The 26,799-nt window shown below is 38.6% G+C and overlaps 2 long non-coding RNA genes across 3 annotated transcripts in view; one reads left to right on the top strand and one right to left on the bottom strand.

Moving 5' to 3' along the window:
* Positions 1–3,907: 3,907 nt before the first annotated feature.
* LOC129442018 (uncharacterized) lies at positions 3,908–4,846 on the top strand. Its single transcript, XR_008643752.2, has 2 exons — positions 3,908–4,462; positions 4,536–4,846. It is a non-coding gene; the product is annotated as an uncharacterized lncRNA (long non-coding RNA).
* LOC129442012 (uncharacterized) overlaps positions 4,454–26,799 on the bottom strand; it is a 156,149-nt gene continuing 133,803 nt past the window's right edge. For both annotated transcript variants that reach the window (XR_012359928.1, XR_012359929.1), the window contains 2 exons: positions 6,189–6,388; positions 4,454–4,782 (listed from right to left, as the gene is read on the bottom strand). This is a non-coding gene — a long non-coding RNA (uncharacterized lncRNA). The remainder of the gene's footprint in view (positions 4,783–6,188; positions 6,389–26,799) is intronic.

Genomic DNA, 26,799 nt, shown 5'->3' with positions numbered 1-26,799 from the left:
CATGTAGCGTGGGCTGATTGGGAGGAAAAGCTGAAATTGCTTTCACCGGGGCCGCGGCCGTCCGCTCCTGCAGCAGGCAATGATAACTAACAATGCCCCCAGGACCTAGTTAAAGCTGCATCACACATGCTGCAAAAGCACTTTAATGTGGCAGCATTAAGAAGCTGTCAGGCAGTCTGGAGCGGAGGAAAAAGCCACTTAAATTCATAGCCGATCGCGAAAGCATTTGTTAGAGTCATGTGTAAGTGAAACGTGCACGTGCTAATCAAGAAGTTTTTGAGGCGGAGAAAAGAGCGAGAGTTCAGGTGGTGGCATTGAGATGTATTTTGCTGCCTTCATTGTGTCATGCGAGTGGAAATAACCTACATAATTTTGTGTGGGACTGTTGCAGTCCGCCAGCATGTCATCGGCAGATGTGCGACACAGAGACCTTGGGAGCCCCGAAATCTGAGATTTTTGTTGTGGCTACACATACATTATAAGTAACAAAGATTGTGGCTAATTGGACACTTGTAAGTACCCTACAAGCAATTCCATATTGCAGTAAATAATAGTTACAAAACTAGTCCCAGTTTTTTGATTTCCTATCAACCTGCTCTTTCTTTTTCCAGAACATAAGCCATCTGCTTTTGCTCTCTTCCTGCACTACAGTTTCACTACTATAGACTTATCCTGTCAATCATTTAAATTGACAAACTTCTTTAACAGATAACATTGAAAGGGACTTTCTGGACCGAAGGCAGAGAGCACAGGACCAAACCGGTTTATGTCTGTGTATAAGCACTCTTACATTTATGTATGCATCTAATTAGTTGTTTATTATGCTGAGGTCTTGTTTAATGGTTCTAATTTTGTAGCTTCAATTAAATATTTAATAGGAACCGAGAGTATCGTATTGCTGTAATAGACAATAAATAATGGCCACAGGATGATTCTTATAGAAATTGCAATTGCACAATCCCACGGTCCTTCTTTCCGAAATTAATAACACTGAGGCTTCCGTGACAGTTACTTCACCTGACCCTGTTGTGCAGAGAGCTGTGTTATCATCCGCCCATGTCCAGTTCAATTAACAGTATATTGAAAAGAGGTTACAACACTGACAATGAAGCAGTGGCAGCTCGTGACTGCTCTTCTGAGGGGCGCAAATTCAAAATATGTGTTCGGAGTGTCATGTGTATTGGTCGTGTTTTCAAAATATGTGTATGTTACGTCATGTGAACCATGTGCATCACGTGTTTTGTCAAAATAAGGGCCTGATGCACACGTGTCAAAACCGTTTACGATAAAAGAGATGCTCACGTTCACAAAATACACGCAAGGCACTCCCTTAACACTAAACTCTGATTACGCATGAGATTATGCGAGTATCTGGCAAACGCGGGCGTCTATTATCAAAAACCCTTTTAGACGCATCTGCGGCAGACACTTATTTTAACAAGACACGTGATGCACACAGGATCACTCGACGCGCAGAACACATATTTTGAAATTACAAACCACACACGACGGGCTACATACATGTTGTGACGAACTTCACATCGAGCGCCCTCGAAAAAAGTCGTCACCGGCCGCCACGGCAATGATGGCTAAACATTGTAATTCCTAAACATCTAAAGACAGATTACTAAAATTGCATATGATACATAAAAGTCTATTGCAGGGTAAATAAGTAAACAAAATTGACACAACTGTATTTTAGCTTGTTCAGAGCTAAACGTATCGGATGAAATAAAAGGAGAGACAGAAATAAAGTGAGTGAGAAAAATTGGACTACTCCCCCCAACCCTCCAGAGACAGCAGGCCACGTCCAACCCAAATGAGACACAACCTGCTGTTAAATGCCTTCTCCTTTAAGATGCTTTACTGAGAATCTGAAGTCCTTACACATTAAATACACATCCTGAGAGTATCCTGTCAGACACAGATTTGAATCAATACTATTCTAGAGTGGCTGGTTAAACTTAAATCAGCTTTGAAAGTGGTGCATGCCTGGCTCACAGCGGCTGTCATTAGCCAGTGGCCTGGACATTAGTGCTGAAATGTGTGTGTGTGTGTGTGTGTGTATACTGAAACATCATTCTGCTTTACCATCATGGAGTCTGTTGTATTATATCACATATACTAAAGAACTCACTATTGTTTACCAAACTTCTGTTGGCTATTTATAATATATGATGTATTTATGGAATATTGGTATGGCATAACTGTAACATTTAAAGGAATAGTTTACCCAAATATAAAAAATATTTCTGATTATTTATTCACACTCATGACATCTTAGATATAAATGACTCCCTTTCTTTTATTGAACACAAACAATTATTTTAATATTAAAATGTAATTCTTATAAAGTACTAAAAATGGTGAAGCTCCAAAAAGCACATGCATCCATCACTGAAGTAATTCAAATGCCAAAAATTGAATGTTTAAAGTCTAAATGTAATTTAAATGAAAAACAAATTTTTGGGGAATATTGTGATATTTTTATGTGAACTTCATTTTTAAAAATTCATAATCTTTAATCAAAAACGCAAATCTCTTCCCCTCTTCCAAACAATTTCTCTTTACTTACGGTCATATGGTATGGCAGGTGGGCGTAGTCCGGGAAAAGATTGCAGTGATTAGCAATTAGCAACACAATGAAACTTCAAACGCTCTAATCAATTCTCACTTAACTTGAACGAATTCAAGTCCCGCCCTACCTTTTATAATTTCAGAAGCCGTTTCATTCGGATATATGTAACCACAAGGAAAATAAGACAATCGCTACTTGCTTTTTATGGCGACTTTAAGTTTAAACAACATATAATTAACAACTCAATTTAATTTTCTTCACAAATGCGGAGTTTAAAGGGGACATATCATGAAACTCTGTCTTTTTCTATGTTTAAGTGCTATAATTGGGTCCCCAGTGCTTCTATCAACCTTGAAAATGTGAAAAAGATCAACCCAGTAACTTTGTTTTGGTAAACCATTTTCTGCAAGCATGTGGAAAAATAGGTAATTGAAATTTGGCTCCCCTTGTAATATCACCACCCCTTATTCTCGCTATCCAACCACAGCACTGCCATTTAGTGCAGAGATCAACTCATTTGCATTTAAAAGGACACACACAAAACGGCACATTTTTGCTCACACTTACAAAATGGCAATTTTAACATGCTATAATCAATTATCTATATGGTATTTTGAGCTAAAACTTCACATATGTACTCTGGAGACACCAAAGATCTATTTTACAGTCTTGTGAAATGTCCCCTTTAAAAAAAAAGGAGGGGGCTTAAGTTCAGTGGCTGCTCCTGACTGCTCGTTTAAGGGGCGCAAATTCAAAATATGTGTTCGGAGTTTCATGTGTGTTGCTTGTGTTTTCAAAATATGTGTTTGTTGCGTCATGTGAACCATGTGCATCACGTGTTTTGTCAAAATAAGTGCCTGCTGCACACGCGTCAAAACCGTTTATGATAAAAGAGATGCTCACGTTCACAAAATACACGCAAGACACTCCCTTAACAGTATACTCTGATTACACATGAGATTATGCGAGTATCTGGCAAATGTGAACGTCTCTTTTATCATAAACCCTTTAGACGCGTGTGCAGCAGGCACTTATTTTGACAAGACACATGATGCACATAGGATCCCTCAACGCACAGAACACATATTTTGAAATTACAAACCACACACATGAACTTTGCATTGAGGGCCCTCGAAAAAAGAAGTCACCGGCCGCCATTGCTTAAGTTATTACAACTTTATCTTTATAATTTATAGCAACTTCTAACTTGTAAAAAAAATTGTAAATGTCTTCAAGTTGTTTAAACATTTAAGTGCAACAAGGCATTTTTACAAAAGTTGGATAATAAGCAAAACCAGTGGATCTTTTGAAGCAAAACAGTCTGTTTGTGAGAGACAACAACTATATATTTTTAGCTAATTTATGTTATTTATTAAATCTCATGACATACAACAAACCATATGACAACTAGTCATGAGACACATGAGAACCAATGAGAGTCGTGCCGCCATAATTCGAGAAAGGAAATCATATACATCTGGGATGGCAAATGGGTAAGTAAATTATGAATTTTTATATTTTGGTGAACTATTCATTTAACACCAATGCTCTGCGGAAAATAGTTTAAAATTGTTGACTGACACATTAAAAAATGAATGCAGATGGGTAATGAGTTTAGATGGATATGTAATTCCAACTGACGACACCCAATTCAACTTTGTTGAACTGCAGCTCCTCATTTTGATTACAAATGAGGCAGCTTTTGAAGACATTACCTGCTGGGAATATTTTCAGCATCACTTGCGGTCAGCGATCTTTCATCACAACCCGAATAAATTGTCCATCCATCCTGTGTGTGTGTGTGTTGATAGCGGGCAGAGCAGCCGGCAGTATGAGGGTTAACGCTGACAAGAACAGTAATGAGAGAGCAGCCAGACGCGCAAGGTAATTAGTTAGTCCGCTCTCCAATATTTACCCAGTTAATTATTTGTGAGTTTTATTCTTGTCTTCCCCTCAGACTGCTGCTGCTGTTGTTTTTTCCACACCATTTGTCACATACAACTCTCCTGGGCTCAGTTTTTCTCTCTCCCTCACCAGGGAGTGGCATTCGGATGAACTCTTGTCAGTTAAGGTGTTACACCGCTGTCCCTGGATGTGTGAGGTCATACGATTACTTATTCATCTGCCAGTTCTCCTACTACTACTCTGCGATGTGAAAAAGTCTGACATTTGACCCATGAGCTCTGGGAAGGGTTGAAGGCAAACTGAGAGAAAAGGATAAAGCGAGAGATGTAATTTCAATAAAAATGTTATGTCAATGACACTGTATTTTTTGTCTCCATAAATTCTTTGGCAATACAAATGTTACTTCTGATGCCAAAAAAGCGCAACAAAAATGAGAGAGAGAGATGTATTTTGGCCTTGAGTCTTTAGATGCACAGCTATTCGTGCCAGGTTAGTTAGTCTTCCTCTTTCATTCACTTGTGCCAAGACTCCTGGTGCAGGAACAAGAGGTGAAGCACAAATCATTGCTTGCTGAAGGCAATGCATTTCCTGCTAGATAAAGTCAAAAAGGTGGCCACCATATCCATTTTCTGTGTCTGTATCTATTGGTTTTACTGGTGACCGAGGTAAGCAATTCTCAGGGAAATCCAGTGCAAAGATACGACTGAGTGGCAAGTAAGCCAAACATTTTCAATGGTCGCCTTTTCGTCCAAACCTCCAATATTGAACTTTGCATCACTGCTTAGTTCACCTCACAACTAGCCGTAAGGCACTGTACACTGTTTAACAATCTCTGCTCATTCGACAGAAATAATGTGGCCAATATGGACATTCACCACCAGCAGTCTTTAATTAACAGTGTTATACAAAAACACAAAGTAGTTTTGTTCCCTGTGTGAATGTGTGTGTGGGGGGTGTTCAGACGGGATTGGAGATGAGTGTTTGATCGCGCCTTTGCGAGCAAACCAGTAATTATTTCATTATGCCATGACAGCAATAATATTATAGTTGTGTGTGTGTGTGTGTGTGTGTGTGAAACGCTCTTATCTTGGGAACAAATGAGCCTTTATCCCAGGGGAGAGAGCTACACAGCAGGCCTGAGGTCGGCCTGCATTTCTCTTCCTTCCCTTTGCCTCCTTTTTAATATTCTTGCTCACGCCGTGTGCCGCAATTATTTTGAAAATAAATTTAGCACAGATAAAAATTGTGCCTCTTGGGTCAGGTAAATGACTTCCTTGTTTTTATTGAGAAGACAAGGTGTTTATTAGCAGCCTTGTTGGCTTCTTGCGGGGAGGTTTTCTGAGTTTGAGTAATTGTCCAATTAAATGTAATTTGGGAATGAGCGCTAACCCAGCTCAATGTATGTACAGTGGAAGTGAAACTATACGGCGGAGACGCACATTAATGAATCCCACCGAGACCTCAAAAATAATTAAAAATAAAACAGCAAAGAGATCATGTGTTTTGCTTCCCCCAAAAATTGAAGGGATTACCACTGGGATTTATGGAAAAAAGGTCTTCCCCTTTCTTTCGCATTTACTCTGCGGCCCTTCTCCTTATCTTATTTCTTTCTCCACCATCTCTGCTCGCCAACACAAAAATAATTCATCATTCATGTAATTTCAGCGTGCTGAGAAATTGCCTCTTATTCAAACAGAAAGGTTACCTTAATTGTTATGTAGCTCGGCTATTTATGCCCATGCATAAAAATGCACGGGTGCTGCTTTGGAGAAAGGTCACCCATTACACAGAAGTAACTGTTGTCCGCCATCCTTCTTTATGCCCCTGATGTACAGTACATGGCCTTTTTCCTGTGGTGTATGTTGGGCTATTTACACTGTGAGATGGGATGAAGTTTTTGTGTCTCTGTAGGGAAGAAAAATCACAAATGAAATCTCAATTGTTTCTCCCGGGCAACAAGATCGAATGGAGAGCAAACGGAGACTTTATCTTAAGTGTCCTGCACCAAATATTTTTCTCCTGAGGAAAAGGCTTCGAGTAATTTTACACGTATCTCCTCTAGAGTTTAGGAACCGATCTCAATGTCACAAACGTAGATTTAAGAGACACCAAAATCAGATAAATCAATAATCAATTTCTCATCAATGTATGACAAGGATAAATTACTTGAGGTATCCAAATTTATAGTATAGCTCTATATACAGGTGCTGGTCATATGATTAGAATAGGATCAAAAAGTGGATTTATTTCACTAATTCCATTCAAAAAGTGAAACGTGTATATTATATTCATATATTACACACAGACTGATACATTTGATATGTTCATTACTTTTAATTTTGATGATTATAACTGACAACTAAGGAAAATCCCAAATTCAGTATCTCAGAAAATTTGAATATTGTGAAAAGGTTTAATATTGAAGACCTGGTGCCACAATTAATCAGATCTAGTCTAGTCTGTAGGCTACACAATCATGGGGAAGACTGCTGACTTGACAGTTCCCAAAAGACGACCATTGACACCTGGCATAAGGAGGGCAAGACACAAAAGGTCATTGCAAAAGAGTCTGGCTGTTCACAGAGTTCTGTGTCCAAGCACATTAATAGAGAGGCAAAGGGAAGGAAAAGATGTGGTAGAATAAAGTGTACAAGCAATAGGGATAAGTGATGGTTTGGGGCGCTGGTGTTGGTCCACAGTGTTTTCTAAGGTCCAAGGTCAATGCAGCCGTATACCAGTTTCCGTATACCACTGTCTAATTTTGAGCTAGAGGCAAAAAAGAGTATAAATGTTGATTTTGATCGAAATTGAGGTTTTTATAAAAATAAGTAAAAAATATTTGTTTTGACAAGGATTCACGCAGACATAATCTGTTAGGTTTTAAGTGAATGTTTGATTAATTGTTGGGAAAAAAATATCTGATGTGTAAAATTATATTAGATCCGTGTATTACAGTACATCTTAAAGCTGTCTGTCTCAATGTCAAACAAACAATAAAAATTTTTTTTCATATAGTATTGTTTTTCAGTTTGTGTGTGCTAAATCTATTAGTTTTAACAGTGATTATAATGTATGGATGCGGTGATTTTGCATTTGAGCCCTCAAAAAAACGATTTTTCTCAAAACTGACTTTGCCGACTCCATCAACTTCAAACATGTGTAGCTCTGTCATTTTTTTGAAGTTATCATTTTGAAGTTTTTTTAATAGAAAATGTCAAAATATATATAACTAATTTTTGAAAATTTGCTCATTCTGACTCATTCTGCCAGCATGGGTCACATATAGGCAAATACTTGTTCCTGTCAAGTGTTCATGTAAAAGATGTCTTTTGAGTTCATACAGTCTTAAAGTACTGTAAAACACTTTTTCACTATTTCTTGCTGTGTTTTTCAAATATAATCTAGATTTGTACATAAAAGTCATTCCATACTCGTATAAGATTAGCCTGGTCTCACTGTTAATATGTAGTAATAATACGTAACTTTCAAAAACACAAAACATACTTTTTGTTCGTTTATATAGAGGCTGAAGCGTACAATATAGACTTATTTGCAACATTTAAACTTAGCATTACTACGTTTTTACAGCTACAAAAACTTAAAATATTTACAAATCTTTTATACCATAAAGATTGCTATAGAATTTTACTTTAACCATTTCATCAAGAATGTTAAAGTTATTAATTCATGACGAGAACGTTAATCCAGCTTCTCTCTATCAAAGCATGCATTTCAAAGTTCAGTCATTGTCGCAAATCTCCTGACGTAGCACACAAGAGTCAATGAGCATTTTATATCACTGCCGTAAAGCAATGTGTCGTAAAGCGTCTTAAGGCAAATTTAATTTCATAACGAATGCGAGATTTGACGTTGATGGACTCTGATGAGAACTGGAATCAAGATCGCTGAATTTAAATCTGTTCCTTGTAATCGTATGATTTTTTTAAGATGTGGATTACAGCGAATAAATAAAATTAAAATTTTTTGTGGATTTATGTTGTGTTTTGATGTAATTATTGTTGCATAAGAAAACACGTTTTGTGTGTCATGGCAAACAGACTAAATATTTCAAAAGGGTTTAAAAGGTTTTTTTTATTATCTTTATTTCGAATTTATGCAAAAAAAGAACATCAAACAAGTATACAAATCACACAAAACATAAAATCATAATAATTATCAAATTATTATATATTTTTTTACTATATTCAATGTCCTTTGCCTTTTCGAAAAGAAGTGAGAAGAAAACAAGTTAAACTTAAGGTTTTAAAGTGTAATCTTGTTTTATATTGTGTTATTTTCTGAAAGTCATGAACATTTTGTTAGGTAAATGAGTAAACTTTAAAAAACTAAACTAATGAGTAAACAAAAAAAAGTCAAAAAATATGATTGAAAACATGTCATTAATATGAATAAGAAACGCCAATGCACTCTATTCATTTTAATATTTATGAATATAAATACGTACAAACTGTACGTATGAAAAGCTGTTCGTAAATAATTAAAGTATTAGTCCCTTCAATATGTCAATATTATATGTTTTGGTGTGTATGAAAAGGTAAGTAAATGTACGTGTGGTACAACTACACTTTACGTATTCTCATGAGATCACGTTGCAGCAATTTAATTCTGTTTAAGTAATGGAAGAATATAGGCTCAAGTGTCCCAACTGTTCATCCGACCAGTTGTGCACCCCAAGGAAATTTTGTAGGGCATTACACATTTATCCACATATAAAAACCTCTACACTGATGCAACACCACAAGCAGTTGACTTGAGTTTAAACTAAACACAAGTTCAAGAAAGAGTTGAATCCAAACCCCCACACACTCCTTCTCACATCAGAAGACCACCACTGCTGCCCACAGCTCATCTTCACACCAAACTATGTCTCTCCTCGAGGCTTAAGTCTCTGTTTCCACCCAAAAAAAGCCATTCCAGGGGATTAATGAATCCGTAACCGGCATGTAAGCGCAACCATCACGGAACGAGGCACTGATAGGGAATGACATTTGAATAGAGAGGAAAACTCAAAACAAAATCAGGTTTACTTGATCCTGCTAAACAGCGCTGCTGCTGGAAGGCGCTTTGGCTGAGAATCCATATGACATGTTGACTGGAGAAACAGCTTCAAATTCCTAATGAATATGGATGGGAGTATTTACGCCTTTTGGAAAATAATCAAGCACGCTCAGCAGCTCAACATTTTGGGGGGTTTTACATAAATACAACCTGGATTGGGGTGTGCTCTCTCTTTGCGGTGGATACAATAATGTGTTTATTTCAGATGTATGGGCCCTAGACCTTCATTTTGAGTTTATACTGGATTATCTGCAGCACCTAGGTGTGATTTAAATATGAATAGGTGAGAATTTATTTTGTGGTGCTCAATTCCCCTTACAAATCAGCCCCCAGTCCCATAATCCAATTCCACTAGAACCCAGGTTTAAAAAAAAGATTAAATAAGTGAAATCTCATATCTTTCCTTTTATGTTAGCTTGTCATCTGAATTCAATATTTGATTGTTTACTTACTGGTCTAGGATGAATGAATATGTTAAGGGAGCACCTATGTGAATTTCATTATTATCTAAATATCAGAGAAAAGAAATTCATCTCGTGGACCTAATTTATGTGAAATACCCTGAACCATCTCTTGTCTTGTTTGTGACACATGAAACATTGAATTCTTCTGTGATTGAATATGTGTTGTATGGAATAGGATTGCATTGTGTGTTGCCGGTTAATAATTTCAGACAGCACAGAATGTCGCACAACATTACTGCAAGTGTTTCTTTTGTGTGAGGCAGCAACATAGACGGTAAAGTTTCTGCCACTGATGCTCGGCGCTGTATTAACACATTGCTAATCTTGAGAAAACACAAACACGATGAGAACTATTGTGTAAACAGAGTTTCATCAGTGTCTGAGTATTAAAACACAAAAAGGGCAGACTGTAATGTAATTGTACATTCTTGTTAAAACTATTTGGACAGGATTAGTTTATTGAATAACAAAATATCTGTGATTTCATGTAATTCGATGTTGGAATTTCTGAAATTTCTCACATTTTTATTAATAAAAATGGCACAAATAGAAAAAGAATAAATTGGAACTCCTTCCTCCTTTTTAAAAAAAAAACATACTGAGGTGAGACATCAAAAAGCTGCATAAAACATACCGAAAGCATATTTCTGCAAATGCAAGGCATGTGGTGGATACTTTTAAGATGCTTAAGATGTTTTGATTTATTTGGGAGTTTACATAATTCCCATATTTAGAATTGTGTTGTTTAATGAGTTTATATTTATTTTAAAATGTAAGAACAATGTATTTAAGTAATGAGTAAGTGACCCTAAACTAGGAATGGTAGTGGTTACATTTAATATATTTGTAATAACATTATGTACAATACTGTAAGGTGAGGATTGGCGCTACTTCAGTAGTCATTTTGAGCAATAAGTATTTAGATTCTTATTAATTTTCTTTTTACATTGGATTGGAGCCAACATTAAAATGTGTTGGTAGAGGGTTTAAAATCATTATGCAGGTGTAAAAATTTAAACTAGGGGTGCAGGGCCGGAGTGGGACTCATTTTCAGCCCTGGAGTTTCATGCCCAGCCCACTTGACTGACTATATTAAAATTATATCATAATATCCTCAGTAGCCTACATAAGTCTGCAACAGTGCACTGTTCTCTGCAGCCTTGCAATTCATTTTATTTTTCAAATATATAGTTTCAAATTCAGTGCAAATACTGTTGTAGCCTAAACAATTATAATTTTGCCATAATTGTGCAGCCCTACCATAAGGTATTTTAATATTATTCAATTAAAATGTGTTTGTGTTTTCCCCTATATTTCTATTTTTAAAAAAATGGTGGGTCTTAATATTACCTGATGGGTTGAAAAAGTTTAAAAACCCTTGATATACATTACACAAGCAAGATTTATCAAGTATACATGGGAAATAGATGGAAAAAAATCATTATCTTAATTATTTACTAGATCATGTACTGTATACTGTCAAATAATGCAAGTTATAGGCCTGTCTTGTGTAAAAAAAAATATTTAATGGACTTTATAAATTTTGTTTTACTTGAGAAAACATCATATTCATAAATTATGTTGCTTCAAATAGATTTTTGTTGACGATGAATAAAGACTAGGGCTGAACGATACATCGAATTTTCATCGTCATCGCGATATGAACTCACGCGATGAAAACATCGCAACAGACAGCCTTGACGCGATGAATGAAGGGAAAACGGTAAGCGCATGTAATAAATGTTTGACCTATCACGTTTAGTCCTGAAGACATGGTTTGCGCGTTCATGCTATTAGGCCAATCAGGGGAACCCCCAAGTCAGCTACGCTCAGATTGATTTGTGAGGTGTCAGTTGCGACACTGTGCCTGTTAGCAATAACGATGGCGGAGGAAGGAGAGAAGAGTGAGGAAAATGTGTTGTCAGACAAAGACTTTGTGGTGAAAAGGAACAGCACTTCAGCTATATCATGGAATAATTTTGGATTTAGGAGAGATGACGCCGCAAACACAGGTACTGTGGAAGCGGTGATTCACATATTGTGTCTATTGCGCGCTCAAGTTCATTATTTCAAATTTAGGCGCGCAGTATGTGCGCTCTGGAAGCGCCACAGTCGCGACTCGCATGCTGTGCGACGTGCTCGTTTTTTCCAGGCTGTTCAAAAACATTTTAACTTTTCAGAATGACACAAGTGCAGTGTGCAGGTCATGTGACAATAACCTAGGTGTCTAACGTTTTTCACACGTTTTTAGGCGCGACATGTGAATGGCCCCTAAAACATGAAAAAATATAAAATATTTATCGCAACTCACATCGTCATCGCAACATTAAACAATGTCACCGCACATCGCAACTTTTCCTCACACCGTGCAGCCCTAATAAAGACTATTCATAGATGACTCATTATAACATATGACTAAGATTTAAAAAAAATACGATTTGTAGATCTTTATCCTTTAAAGGCGCTCTAAGTGAATCTGTGCGACGTCACTTTTTGTTGATGTTTGAACTGTTTTCAAACAAATGGAGCATAGCTAACTCCTCCCCCTCCCTTCCGTGCTTTCATGAACACGCCCAACCCCCACCCCCAAATCCTTCTCGTCATTTATTGGCTGGAAAACTTTGTTATCGTTTCTGGTGGAAGGTTTGGCCACTTTGTTTTTATTGCAGTTTGTGGAGCCTGGGCTGTCTACAGAGATCGCTTTTTTTACAGTTTGATCAGCGGACAGGCAGCAAGCAGAAAGTGAGGAGATGTTTGCTGTATGTAACAAAAAAAATTATGGTCTAAAACGCGTGAATTCGCTTAGAGCACCTTTAAGAGGCCATTCGTATCAAATCACGCTAACGTTTATTTTAAATCTACACGCGCTGCAAGTGCACTTAAATATAAGCGCGTCTGAACCAAAACTCGTGTTCACAGGCGAGCGCTTTGAACAGCAGAAGAAAACAGCGCGTCCTGTGTTTTCCATGCATTTTAAATGTTATGGACCCTAATGCAAGAATTCTTCCAATAAGTGGTCGAGACTCGGGACACAATCAATTTGGGCATAAAGCGGCGGTGGCATATCTCACCCAAAAATTATGCAAGTGTGGCTGGATGAGTACTGGCAGCCTAGGGACAGCAACCTTAAACCCAGTGGCATGACAACAACGGTCCGCGTGCCAAAAAAACAGACCGGCCCACTAGGAATTGTCCTGGTCCTCCCTGTGCCCGATCTGGGCCTGTAGGGGTGTGACGAGACATGAGACTGGGTTCACAAGACGAGACGAGACGAGATTTTTATACTTTTTAAGAAATACTCAATGATAAAATATATGAATGGAAAACTGAAATCACATAATTGTGAAATGCTTTAACTAATCTAGGACTGTCCCTGAAATAATTTTGGACTAATTTTATATTTTTGGTAATAAAAATAGACCTAAGTTAGCAATAACCTTTAAAATTACATATAATAATGATGATGTCTGCACGCAACAACTTTGTTATATATATTAAGAATCAACAATGGCACAACAACAAAAGTAACAAAAAGTAGATTCCAAGTAATCCTGTCTTAAAGAGACAGTATACCCCAAAATGACAGTTTTATCAGAAATCACAGAAATCGTTCTAAAAAGTCCTCTGATTGTCTTTAGAACAAATTTTTAAATATTTTTGATGAAAACCGAGAGGTTTCTGTCTGTCCCATTGACTTCAGTTTGTTTCTTCAGTAAACTTTAACAAACATTATTGGAAATCCAAACAAAAAAGCACACACAATAAAAGACAGAATATAATGCAAGCACTGTAATAGCACTGTGTTTTACTACAAACTTGAGTAACTTACTGCTGATATCACAAGACAACCTTTCACCTTCATGAGAAATCTTGTGACATTTTAATCTGTCATTTTTTCTGATTTTATTCTCATATAAATATGCTTAAAACCCACAAAGATGTGATCAGATTGATACAAAACATGATTCTTTTGGATCAAAAAGAGCTATAATCCATCCTTACTGAATGCCGGGATGCGTGTTGATTCATGGCAATGAATGGCAGGACCCTGCAGTCAGGCACACATCAGCAGGTCAACAGTCAGCCCTTGGGGCATCATCACCGTCCTGTGTCTTCCACTCCCAAATTAACAAAGCCACTGTCACTCTCCCCCTACCAAAGAAAAATAATTGGGTTTCTTAAGGAACACATAGAAAAGCATAAAACTGCGATCGATGTTTCACAGCGTTCCATCAGCCTGCTTGATCCCATTATTTTTGATAACCATTCAAACTGATTGATCCGCCAGCCGACATGGTATCGATAAATAATTAAAAAACTTTCCATTTAATTTGGCTGTGAAGGAAAGAGGCGAGATATGGGACAGGAGGGAAAAGCAATTAGGCCTCTGTTTGGTGTAATGAGGCTGCAGAAGTGCTCGTGGAACCCTGTAATGTCTCGCTTTTCAACACCCCCCCAGCACAAACTCTCCCGGCGGACATCAGCGGCTGAATTAGTCCACCATATTCACAGGAATCACAGCGATCCGGCTTGAAAGAAAATCAATAAGAAATGTCCATTTATGCTTCCAAGTGAAGGAACAAGGCTAGAGGAGAACTGAACAAACACAAGATTTAATAAGACAATTTTTCCCATTCTACTTTGTTGTCTTTACAACAAATTGAAAGATTTGCTGTAGTTTTCCATCTTTCTTTCCTTTGTACAGTACCGTTCAAAAGTTTAGAAATACTTGACTGAAATGATTCTCATGATCTTTAAAATCGATTCATCTGAAAGTCTATATTTAAATGTACTTTTAAATTACTTTTATTGACAAAAATATTATTGTGCCAACATATCAATTTCTTTCATTAGAAAACAAAAATAATATTTTTTATGGATGACTTGGACCAAAAGATGAAGAAAAGCAGCAATTAAGACATAACAGATGGGAATATTTTTTAATACTGTTTAGAAAGCATTCCAGGTTGAGACCTCAAGACACTGCTTAATAAAAATGGCAGGAGTACGATTTTGCTAATTTTACTCAAAGGGTGACTAGATGGTAGTTTAAAAGTTTTTGATATTTTTTAGTTACAGATTAATTCCTATAGATACAGTACGATTTTACACTGTCAGAAAATAAAGGTACAAAACTGTACCTTTTCTGTCGCTGGGGTGATACCCTAAGGTTCTGTTTTGTACAGGTATACTAAACATAATACAATGTTGTATCTTTTTGGATACATCACTGTACCTTAAAGGGACACTCCACTTTTTTTTAAATATGCTCATTTTCCAGCTCCCCTAAAGTTAAACATTTCATTTTTACAGTTTTGGAATCCTTTCAGGTGATCTCTGGGTCTGGCGGTACCACTTTTAGCATAGCTTAGCATAAGCCATTAAATCTGATTAGACCATTATCATCGCGCTAAAATGTTTTCGATATTTTCCCTATTTTAAACTTGCCTCTTCTGTAGTTACATTGTGTACTAAGACCGACGGAAAATTAAAAGTTGCGATTTTTTAGGCAGATATGGCTAGGAACTATACTCTCATTTTGGCGTTATAATCAAGGACTTTGTTGCTGTAACATGGCTGCAGGAGGCGCAATGATATTACGCAGTGCCTGAAAATAGTCCCCTGCCATTGAAACTAACCAAGAGGACTATTTTCGGGCAGTCAAGTTTTAAATAGGAAAAATATCGAAACTCTTTGTTTATTTTTTTAGCGCGATGCTAATGGTCTAATCCGATTCAATGGATTATGCTAAGCTATGCTAAAAGTGGTACTGCCAGACCCGGAGATCAGCTGAATGGATTTCAAAACGGTAAAAATGTCTCTTTAAAAGCGGGATGCATGATCTCTGAAAGCCAATGTTGACATCACCTAAACAAACACGCCCCTACCGTAATAGAATCTGGACTTTCTTTTGATAGAAACCCAGGCAACAATGTTGGTTAGTAGACATGCCCCTTACTTGTGATTGGCTTCAAGTGTGTTTTGGTAGTAGGCCCGACATCCTTTTTCCAAAGTGTTTTTCAAAAATCATGCACCCCACCTTTAAGGATCTATTGTGTACCTTTAAAGGTACAGTTAACTGTTTTTTCCCCCTTAAATTTAACTGGAACAAAATTGTTCCTTAGGGTACACAATAGATCCTTAGGGTGTAATATTGTACCACAAAAGATACAACTTTTCAATGTGTTGGATACCCATAAAGGTACCAAAATGAACCTTTCAGAGTACAACCCCTGAGACAAAAAAGGTACAGTTTTGTACCTTTTTTTCCTCACAGTTTACTTTTTAAATAAATATGAAGTGTTCTTTACAATTTAATTTTTTAAAGATTTACTGTACAAGATAACAACCTAATTTAGGGCGAAAAACTTTGTTTTATTGTTTTCTACAATCTGTATCTTTTGAAAACAATTAAAAAAATACCTCTTCATAAATTTGTATATCATTACATTTGCAGTTAAAAAAATACAAGCAAAGTAAATTATCATTAATGTTACTTAATTGTTACTTTTAACAGCTACAGTTTTACTTTTCATATTGCGCTAATTAATCTGACAATTAATGTGACAATGTTTGTCATGAATTTGGATCTACCTTGTGTTTCACAGTGACATGTTTAAAAGCCCAGGAGATGCTTTTAGACAATGGCCTTTTTGTATATATATATCACCATGTGCTTGCTCGCTGGGTGATGGACCGTGTGTTCCTGGCAAAAAACTTTCAAAAGATATTTTGTACACCACCCACCCAAGTTGTTAACATGCACTTCTCTGCATCAACAACGACGCTTTCCCGGTGTAAAGTCACCTGCTTGACATGCTATCGCCGCCTGCGTGTCGAGTGTCAGCGCATTGGCTGCTGTAATGTCATTGAGCTCCGTACTGAAGGCGGCTGAGGTGTTGAGATGGAGGTTAATCAGCTCATGTGTCATGTAGCACAGAGACGACGTGTGGCACAGAGAGACCAACAAGACCTTAGCGAATCCCCCTGCCGCTCGGCCCAACCAGTTAACACCGCACATTCAGGTCAGGGACACGCGGCCCCAGATGTGTGATATGAGCGGGAGATGCAGGTGGTAAGATGCAGCCCACACACTATCTAATAATGTGCCGCGGCACTTTACGGACTCGCACCTTTCGTTGAAAGTTCCAAGGCGATGTGAGAAGCTCTGCTTGTCCTTGAGCCCCGTCAGCTGACGGCAAGTAAAGACGACATTTGGCCTGACGAAACAGAGGGAACGGGTAATAACTTTGAAATTTAATTTTGGGGCTGCTACAGTGTTGAATATTGTGCTGTGTCAAATTTCTTAATGTTGATATCCGTCTAATTGATGACTTGGTGTCACGTCAATCCATTATGCATAATTTATTTTGGATCAAGTCCCACATTATCATAATCACCCACTGGATATGCTGCTCATGTGACACTTCAGCAAGTCGCAAAGCTTTGACTCTCATGGGGGGGGGATGAAAGACGCACCCGGCGGCTGGTTCAAACATCTCCCTTAGCAGACTCCACTCTGATGTACTGGATGTTAAGACGTCAGCCCCTCATTCACTTAAAGCTGATAACCGCAGTCAGGAGTGTGACTACACTCATAGTGATTGTGTGTGTGCGTGTGCACACAAACCGGCATGGAACGGGTTACCCGCCTGTCTGCCTGCTCAAATGCTGCCGTTTGCAATCACTAAGCAGCTTTAGTGTCTCCTACCACAGTCCTGATTTAAAATTCATAAATGCTAATCCTTCATAATTTACAGTTTAAAAAGCAGCCCTGTGCGTGGGCCCTGTGGCCATGGCTCAGTCAGAGTAATTATCCCAAGGAGCAGGGAATGGACTACTCACTGAGACTTTTAACAGTCAAGGAAATCCCCTCCACTGGCACCCAACCCAATTACTCCAAATAAGTAAACAGATTAGCAAGTAATTTCCCCGTGCAGTCCGGACAAAGAGGCCAAATCGCAGCCTCACGTGGAGTCAGTTGGGTAAACAGTTGGGTCTTAAAGTTGGGCACGCATGCGTTTATTAGGTGCGTGATTTACCAAGTAAATGTATTGGCCATTCAGAGGAAGTGAGCGATGGTTGTGGTTCGTAAGGCGAATGCACTCGCTCGGCAGCATCAGAAAGTTTTTCACGGTTTATGTGCTCTGATGTGGATGACATCATCATAGTGTGTGGTAGTGAAGTGGTGGCTTTTTAAAGCTCGAGCTGAACTGTGTTTATGTTTCTGAGAACATTAGACAGTGGATTATATTATCTACTCTGAATGTTACTAATGGCGGTTGAAACATCCATTTGGAACTGACCTGGATTTTCAATTTTACTTTAATGGCTCCATTGGTTTCACAATGGGCTTTACTTTTAATGAGGCAATTTTCGCTGAATAAATAAATAAATAAATAAATAAACAAAAACAATTACTGCAGGAAGGCCAACGTATTAGAATTCACTATGAGAAAAATATCAAAGGCCAATAATAGAAATTGAGTTTGTCTATCAACATAGCAGCTGTTTCCTCCATATTCACTGCAAAACACTAGACGTTTGAACATCAAAGGCGAATGTGCTGAGTCCGCTAGCCATAACATGTATCAAAATTCATAGTATTAAATCTAAGTGCCAAGCTTTCCCAGCTCTTTTTGGCTTGCATTTACCAAAAAACCTGGAGTGGTCTTCTTGACTGCATCCTGAGAGCTTTATGGAGCATATGCCTGCTTTTAGAGGAGCTACTATTTGAATTTGACTTATGATAGAGTTTATTAAGGTAATGGATACATAAAACAAGATCTTTTCATAGATAGTTTGGTCAATTAAGATCAATGCTTCTAGCCAATAACTCAGCTCAGATAAAAAAGCGGCTAAACTGTGAAAAATAAGATAATATTATTAACCAAATGCTCCCAGCACGTATTATACGTTCATAACACACTTTCGCATTAAATCTGCTCACAGAAAGCTCTTACATATACATGTACAAAACTCTGTGCAGCATGTTTACTAACAATAGTAACAAAAAGCTGTGAACTCTAACATAATATTAATACGTGTCAATTCAAATCCATAATTTCTCTTGATCGCGTTTGAATGAAAGCAGAGGGACTCGCCTCCAGACCCCTTTAGAATTTTTTTTTTACCAAAACGCATCTTAACACCAGGTAAAAACATCCAAAGTTTATGGCTGCATCATTGTTGCATAATTTACAATGAACTAAAGCAGCATCATGAATGTTCATGAATATCAGCTGACGTCACTCACATCTCAAACTTGTCTTCCGCCAATTTGAGTACCTGAAGTTGCAAAAGAACTAGAAGCTATTTTGCTATTTTTACAACACTAAGGAGGCTCGACACAACATGATAGCTGTAAGTATCAGCTGTGTCTCTACACGTGAACTCGAGCATTGAGAACATTGTTGGTGTACACAGAGTTTACTGAAAAGGAGGTTTTAAACAACTGACTTTGGTTGTTTGGGTGTCTGCTCGCCGCCATCTTGCCAGCCAAGATGTATACATCTCCGATGCGACATAATGCTGCGTTTCCACCAACCCCGGTAGAGGCGTGAAGCGCAAGTGATTTCAATGTTAAGTCAATGTGAAGACGCCTTGATGTGCCTCTGGAGGTCTCGCGGTGCGAATGAGGCGTTTGGCGCGGCGCGGAAGATGCGTTTCTAGCTCACGCAAAAGGCGCGAATTGAGCGTTGTGCGCGCGAATGGTGCTTTTTGTGCATTTTACAGTTCACGCGAATTTGCGGCTGACGCCTGAGTTGAAAAATGTGAACTTTGGCGGATTTTCACGCCGCGTTAACCAATCAGGAGCCTGCTTGCTGCTGTGGAGGCAGCCCCGCCCAGAGTCACTCATTTAACCTAAAGGAACACTTGATATTGTCCGTGATCAGTCACCCGGAGCTATACGACACAAGTTCTTATTTCTATAGAGACACGAATAAAAAGGACCTCGCTTGGAAGAGTGTCAGTGAGGACATTGGGCAACCTGGTAAGTTGTAAATACACATTTCACTTTTGAGTCACGTGACGTTTATCGACCCCAAGCGTTTATTTTCCCCCTATAGTAAGGTTACCAAATACAAACCGGTAACTCTCTCGATAAATGCACAATCAACATCAGTTATCTTGCAAACAGACAACCGCATAGCACCTGCCCCTCCCACAAGAAACGGAGTTTGCCTCTGACGTGCGTCAAAGGCTTGCTTTTTCATATAAATGCACAGATAATTCGTTGTTTCGTCGCAAGTGAAAAACAATATTGACCTTCTAGTTGAAAAAGAAGCCTCATAGGATATACATTCATTCGCATTCAGAGATTGATTCTTTATGTCTGGCAAAGATGGTGAGCGGACACCACAACAGCCAAAGCCAGTTGTTCAAAATCTTTCTTTTTAGTAAACTCTGTGTACACAAACAATGGTCTCAATGGTCGCATTCATGTGTAGAGATCCAGGGATACTTCGAGCAAAGTTTCATGTTGTGTCATGCCTTCTTAGTGTTGTAAAAATAGTGGTAGTTCGGTAGCAGCGGACAGCGGCTGGAAGAACGCATCAGGGATCGGGTAGGCTTCACAACCTCATTTTTTTAAGTAACGTTTCTTTTCATGACAGTCGAGGTGCGAAATGTTATCTTTCATAGCCATTCCCCGTATCCGTAAGAAACATAGACAGTAAAAGATAAGAAATCCGTAAATCGTAGCAAGCTAGCCAATGCTTGTCAGTAGCCTACAGGTACTCTGTAGGTACTCAAGATGGCGGCAGGCAACTGGAATGAAGTAAAAGATCACATAACTGATATTCATCTATACAGAGTCAAGTTGGATAACAGCTGCAATGATTTAGTATGGTTTACCAGAACACTTTATAGTTACACAAGATTTCAAGCAAAGACAGTTCAGCCTCGATCACAGCTGTGAAAAGAAATCAGCTATATCAGTTGTCGAAATTGGAGAACTGAAGCCGAGGGAGACTCCCAAGTTGCAATACAAGCAACACCAATATCAGTACACAGCATCACCAGCGGCAAACCACAACACCTTGTAATCCTCTGCACTCAAAAGACATTGATGTATACCTTTGTACTGGTAAGAGTACCGTATCTGACAGCCATCAACCTGGTAGTGAGTCTACCGCTGTTTGTTTACTCTAGTCATTGAATAATCACCTGTCTTTCAGACTCCTATTTCCACAAGCGTCAGCCATCACACGTGACTCTAATGGATTCTGAAAGGCACCATGACTAAAATCAGTTCACTGCAAGATGATGAATCCATCAGTTCCACATTCATAAACACCATCTTTTGTTTCCTGTACATTCATTGGGAAGGATGACAGAATCAGTATGCAGGCACAGGGGAATCTGTGATGGAGTGCTATGAACCCATATAATGAGCAAGTAGTAAAGGTAGAGCAGGTTGGAGAATGCAAAAAACTGTACAGCAACCAAGATGCTGCATGATGATGACTGTTAAAAAAACTATGTTGAATAAAAAAAAAAATAATTTCTCTATATAGTGTATCATGGGGATTTCTTGCCATGTTATGGTATAATATTGGTATTTTTAGTTAAAGAGCACCTATTGTCCGATTTACGATTTTACATTTCCTTTGATGTTGTGTATTAGTACATGTTAACGATATGCAAAAGGTACAAACCCCAAAGTAAACGATGACGCAAATTATAGTCTCTAACGTAAATCTCTTTTCTTGAACTACAACAAACACACAAGATTGTAGGCAACAGTTTACTTCCTGGGATTGGTGATGTAGAAAAGACCGACATTATCATAATTCCTCTCGCTTTGGACTCCTGTTAGCATTGCATTGTGAACGAATCTTTCAAACATGGTAAGGAGTGCACATTTCCTGCTGATGTCAGAGGTATTCAGGCCAATCACAACGTACAGATTAGCTGGCCAATCAGGGACACAGCGCTTTTCAAATCGGCAATACATCTGGAGCTACAAAAATGTACGGTATGTGAATTTTTTTTTAATCATAAACCACTCAATCACATCGTATTATACCAAATACACAAAATAAAGTTGTTTATAGCAATTAAATAGGTGCCCTTAAATAAGAGTAGTTTAACATACTATGTGTTGAAAAGCTAACAGTCTTGTAACACTAAAAGAAAGTATTGATTTTTTTCAAATTTGACTTTATTGTGGTGATCAAATTGACTTATTTACTTATATAAATGAAACTGAAAAAAAATATGAACAAATATATAAGTCATATTATAACAAACCTAAGCATACTACAGACTCCCTCTCTCTCTCTCTGTATGTGTGTGTGTGTGTGTTATGGGTGTGTTAGTGTCTAATGTTGAACAATATTTGTGTAAGAACTTGAAAGTTGTTAAAATCCACCCTGATTGGAAATTAAACAAAACTTATATATTCCACAAATTCTGTTATTTAAAATCCTTTGACATTTATTTTTTATTCCTTTTGTGAATTATCGCATATCAAAAATCTATAAACCAGATGCGCCATTTTACTTTTGGACCACAAAAATGTTGGTACTGCAAATTATTTTTCATTACACAAAGACAGAACTATAGTCATATAATCATGACAGTAATGTCAATCCTCAATAGCTTATTTTTTATTAAAAAGTTAACGGTGTTATCACTCATAACACATTCCTATTTTTGTTGTGCTTGTTTGTATTACACTAAATAAGCTAGGAAGTCTTGCTGCATTCCCCTTGACTGAATGCAATACTCTCTTCCATGACTAGATTTCCTAAATCTGGGATCAAGATGCCCCTCACAAACACAGCCCTGGTTGAGAACACAAAATGTGATGCAATTAAAAGAAATAAAAATCCAAATTAAATCAATAACTTACACCCTGAGCATCCCCGTCAGACTGGTATTTCATTTTTAAGGATTCGTTATAAGTCACTTTCCAAGTCTGGCAATAGCCAAATTCATATCTAATCCTACCACTCAGCACTCTTTAAGGCCAAAGAGGCTGAGTGAGATTTACGACGTAGATGTGGGTATTATATCGTGAGCGTGTTGCCAGAGAAAACAGAGACAAAACCCCTGGCGCTTGAAAAGTTTCCAGCAAGGATCAGGTTACTGCCTGTTAATCTCAGCAGCCGGCATGAAAGCAGTCTTGAATCCGATGCATATAACTACAGCACGAGAGCGGTGTGGTCTCGATGCTGTCTGCACCCGCAAAAATATCCTAGCGTGGTGTTAACGTGTATATGTGTAAAAACAGTAGACGCTCACGCGGGGCATTTGGCTCTCCAGCTGTTCTTGTTTAAAAGCGCTCATAGGTTTCCTCAATATGTTTCGCTCTAGGCTTGATGTGCGACTGTGTGTGTTTGTTGCATGTGTAGAAGAACAAAGGGTGAGATCTATCCAGGCTCCATCATAACAGAGACATTATGGTGATATTTGGTTGGCTGGAAAGGGTGAGCAGCACTGGGGGATGCTGGGTAATGAAGACAGAGCGCAGACAGCTGTGTGCCACCGTCCCTCCCTCCCATTTATTGTGTCTTCCTGTGAATTCTTAATGGACCTCTCAGTATTAAAAAAGGGAAATTGAGATGTATTTCAATAAAAGTGATTGGTTCTTGTTGTGCAGGCCTGCCACATATGGTCTCTCTCTCTCTCTCTCTCTCTCTTTGCCACACACATTCACAAACACACACACACACACACACATTCTCTTTTAGCCTCTCAGATGAATGCAGTGCAATTACTGTGGCTGTGAGACCCACTCTATTTCTCCCCCTCTGTTATGATTATTCTTTTCTGTGAGTGCTATCTGGGAGGGACGCGTGTGTGCTCCGGCACGAGGTCTGGCTGACAACCGAAGCACTAATGAGCCAAACGGAGGCCTGCATGCTCGCATCGGCCTCGCAGAAATCTGGGCCACGGTGTAGCTTAAAGTGAGAGGAATTCTGGTTAACGCAGTATCGGGCTGTTAGCAGAAAAGAGACCATTGGGCGTGATTTATAGTGTGCGGTTTTATGGAGTCGGATTCAGGTCGCTTTAGTGTGGTCAAGAGCACGGTAAGTGCATTATATAGTGTGGATGGCTTTTACGCTGTTAGCTTATTACTAGATATACCTCCTCTCTGTGCTAAAGTGCAGCCTCTTTGAGGATGAGAGGGGGAGAGAAAGCACAGATAACAGGCAACAGCGGTCTGTTTGAGTCCAGCTCGCCGGAGCCGGTGGAGGTTTAATTGCTCGGCGGCACCCTGTTGAAGAACGCGCGTGCTTTTCCGTCAAAGCCGAGAAACGTTATGAAATGTTCCCACAACGCCTCCAGTTGATTCAATTAAATTATTCCGCTTCTTGGTGATGGAAATACTGACTCTTTTCCAATAAAAGTTTTAGCTTCCTGTCACTGCTCGCTCAGTCAAGAGATCAGCTAAATTAATAGTGGATGATTTTCGCCCCTCCATCTCCGGCCCTCTGTGTGGAGCAGTAAAAATCACTGTTTACTGACCAGAAGTTTGAGCAGGGGTCAGGTACTCTTGTTTAGCAGTTATGACTTTGCCTTAATGTGTTTTTCATGGCGGATGGGTTGTTGTTAGTCTCATTCTCAAACGGCACACCTCTGAACCGCCTACACGTATTGCGCACAAAAATGAGCTGTTGGCTGAAATCATCAGATCCAATCTTTACACAACTTTTGGTCAAGTCAATTATTTACAGCTGTGAGGTTGACACAATGAGTGCTTTGAGACAGCACTAATTAATATTCGGGTAGTCTCACATAGCCAGACCTTCAATACTGAAGGTCTGGTGTTTTTCGCTGCTTTTCTGAAAAAGGACGATCACAAGGCTTTGACCGACATGTCAACCAATCACAGTTTGTTTCGTCTAGCATCAAGTTTCGAACTCCCCACAATAACGAACCGGCTGGCAACAAGTCAGTTATTGAAATAACCAGCCGCAACCGAATAGCATCTAAATAAACAACATTACTCACCATAGAACAATGTTGTGCATTTCATCAACAACCACGCCATTGAGACGCTCCTGGTAAACATCTGTTTCAAGCATATCTCTCCACTTTTTAACACCTACAAGCAATTCAGGAGAACCAAACTTTTTGACTCCACATACTTCCTCAAGCAAAACTCTTGGACGTCTTTAAGAGAGTCTATGCGGCGAACTTTCTCTTCCTCAATGGAACGTCAGAGCTTTGTTTTCCAGGGACCGAAACTAATTGCGACACTCGCGACACTTCTAACTAAATCTGGTTTATTTTAACGAATCAAAAGACGACTTCGACATTCCCACAGGGTTTCCAGGAAAGTGTACGATAAACACCAGATGTTTAGCCAACATTCTGTGGGCGTGACGTCTGAGGCTGAGACTAATATTAGGGTATCCCATAGCTTTATATACCCACAACAAATCTCTGAAGGCTGAATGTTTGATTTCAGGCAAAGTGAATCAAAAAAGTGTGTTTATTAGAAAAAGTAATAATGATGCGCCACCCCTAACCCAGACCCAAACCCAACCTCACTTGGGCGAGAACAGGTCGCTCTAAACCGGACCATTAAGATCCATTCAAATTCATACTAATCAACCACCTCATAAAATCGTTACAAATTGCAGTGAGATTATTTTGGATTTCCATGAACAATGTATTTTTAAAGGGGGGTTCAAAGGTATTCCATGGATTTGACTTATTAACACAGTTTAATGGTTGGTTTTCTCATGCTAACAAATGCAAAGTGTCAAAAAAGCAGTTGGATGTGTTACAGAGTATTTTTGTGCCGAATGCACTTCGCCAGGGTTCGTAAAAGTTTCAGAAAGTTTTTTTTCTAATACCAGTCCAGCTGACGAATCAGGGGTTTTTATAGGCACTTTCCCCGGAAAAAGCACGCCTACACATCAATCAGCGGGAGAGTGAGAACCGAGGACGCTAAGTCGCAGGCATCATTTCACGCAACAAGTGTGTTTTTGGATGTAAGGAGAAGAAAGCCAGCATTATGGAAACAATGGATATAGTTTGTTTATCCGAGATAGCAGCATTGTTTTGCATGTGTGTTTGTTTAACGCTGGACTTTATTGAAAGGTTCCAATCGGGTCATGAGTTGCATGCGGTAAGTAAGACAGTTTTGTGTTATGCCGGAAATAGGCATGTAAGTGCATATTATATAAACGACACGAACATGTAGCGAATCATAAGTTAGCCAGTCAGTGTTGCATGACTCGTGACTTGCACCTCCTGCAGCTATTAACTCCTCCTTCCGAATTTTTCGTACGTTATCGGAAAGAATCGCTAGAGCTGATCTGTCTTTTATAAATCTGAATATAAAACTAAAAACTTTTCTGAGATATGAAGGATGTAATACTACTCTATATGTACTCCAGATTAACATCATACGCAGAAACAGCTTGTGTTATGGGAGCTTTAATTCATTTATTATTGTATCATTATTGTATTACTATATATATAGATTTATCATTAATGCCAGATACCCTCCTCCCTGCACTGTGTTTGGTCACGTTACATGTAAGTAATGTTTGAGTAGTTGGTTCTTGGCCAGAATCAGCTAAAATGAAGGGCCTTTCCAGGTTTAAAGGTATGACTATAGACTAAGTTGTCATTCATGTTGGGTGGCCATTGGCATAATATATGAAGAGTTTGGTTCCAAAACGCGATAAACGCCATTTTTGAAAAAAATGAGTTACTGCCAAAATCAGTATTATATCAGGTCAGTAGTTAAAAGTAAATTCTTAATTTTACGCAAAATCCAATATCCGCCGTGTTATTCTGTCATCT

Source organism: Misgurnus anguillicaudatus, chromosome 21 (assembly GCF_027580225.2).
Source record: "Misgurnus anguillicaudatus chromosome 21, ASM2758022v2, whole genome shotgun sequence".
Lineage (NCBI taxonomy): Eukaryota > Metazoa > Chordata > Actinopteri > Cypriniformes > Cobitidae > Misgurnus > Misgurnus anguillicaudatus.
This window is presented reverse-complemented; position numbering and strand designations above follow the sequence as displayed.